This window comes from Notothenia coriiceps, unplaced genomic scaffold (genome assembly GCF_000735185.1).
Source record: "Notothenia coriiceps isolate Sejong01 unplaced genomic scaffold, NC01 NC01_scaffold00000339, whole genome shotgun sequence".
NCBI lineage: Eukaryota > Metazoa > Chordata > Actinopteri > Perciformes > Nototheniidae > Notothenia > Notothenia coriiceps.
In genome coordinates this window covers 6,171,275-6,173,045 of record NW_011333040.1, presented here as the reverse complement: position 1 = coordinate 6,173,045, position 1,771 = coordinate 6,171,275, and the positions used below count along the sequence as shown (strand labels likewise).

At 33.0% G+C, this 1,771-nt stretch overlaps 1 protein-coding gene across 1 annotated transcript in view; it reads left to right on the top strand.

The window, feature by feature from the left end:
• The window catches only part of LOC104950353 (nuclear receptor corepressor 2-like), a 145,294-nt gene that overhangs the window by 51,876 nt on the left and 91,647 nt on the right, over positions 1 to 1,771 (top strand). The window lies entirely within an intron of this gene.

Here is a 1,771-nt window from a genome sequence, read left to right as displayed (position 1 = left end):
CTGATAACACATAGAAACCAGATACATGTGTTTATGTACTTTATATAATGGATATATATTCAACCTTTACTCTATATGTACTTTCACCTGTTAAAGTTCAGAGTTTAACTCGTGTTGTTTAGTTTTTATTCATACTATCACTACATGTTTATTTGTATTCTATAGATTTCCATAATCTAAAGAAAAATCACATTTCATTTAAATAAAAAATAAGTACTAGGCAAAAAGATATAAATCAACAATGCAGGAAAAGTAAAGTAGTGTTAAATGATATAGTTTTTACAATTCAGCTCAAAAGGTTCTGTTGATCTACTCGACAAATACATTGACTCTTACCGTATGAGAGCCATATGTTCTTCCTCTAACTTCAACTTCCTGATCTCAGGNACATTACTACTTGTACTACAACATTTGAATCATCAGTTATTCCTAATTTTCAATGACCACAATATCATTATTTTAATAAACCAAATATGAACAATTGAGGAAAATTAGGAATAACTGATGATTCAAATGTTGTAGTACAAGTAGTAATGTAGTTTGTGCATAAATTACTATTGCAACAAATGTGTTCATTTTCTACATCAAACACATGTATCTGGTTTCTATGTGTTATCAGAGGGCAGATTGGACATGCTGATGAAAGCAGTGTGAAGTCAACACACTGGGATAATAACACGTTTTCATTGATGTTTCATTATAAGAGATACCACAAGAAAGAAGAAGAACTGTAGGAACAAGATAACTTCTGTCTTTATGTCTTCTCCTTTTAGGTGGGAGGACGTCCGGTCCCGTAAACCTCGACCTAACATCATCCTCAGGTATTCACTTCTCCTGATTGTTACCAGGGAAACCTGAATGAGTTGTTTTTCTACTTTATTAAACAGGAATACTTTTTCACTCAATTCTGACTTTCAAAATGAAGATTTGGTCTTTAAAAAAACAAGAATTAGGAAATGGAATATAACAAGTGATTTATTAATCAACTTGTAATTCCCTCTTTAAATAATCCAAGTCCAGTTCACATTCAAAGGCTGGATTTTAATCTGTATATTTTGGTGCTATTTCATTGATTTATTGATTTGGATTTTTTTATTAATAGCACATAAACAAACAATGTTCACAATTAAAAACAAGTAATGGAGGAATATGCAATGAGAGGCCAAAGACCTAAAAGGCTCATTGAGGGTCTCTTTAGGTTCAATGATGTATTCAAAAAGGAATCTGAATACTTCTTCAATACATTTTTAATTTGACTGCAAGATTTGTGCTTGTATTTTATTCTGTAGTTCTTTGACCATCCCTTTCACCATGAGTGCATTCAAGAAGATCTTCCGGTCCCTTAAGCTTCAGGTTGAGGCACGCAAGAGGTGAGATGAAGATTTCTTCATGTTCATGTCAGATCCAGCTGTTTGACAGGCTTACCGGGTTCATTCTGGACATCAAACATTTTGTTCAAAGAGATTAGTTATTATAATCTTATTATTGTTATTATATTAGTAGAGAAAAAACACACTAGTTTTCACCTGTTTCTTTGATTCAAAGCATTTAGTCTTTGGTTATAAAGACGATATATAANGATGTCGTTTTAACTCCTATGCAAATGTTCAAAAAGTACTCAAACTTCACAAGTGTGCTAACAGTCCAGCCGTGAAGACATCTACGGGACAGTTTTGAGATTTCTTCAAATGCCGTTGCCATGGCAACACAATGCTCGCCTTGAAACACGGTTTTCTCATAACTTCAGTGAAAATACTCCAAACAGCCCAAA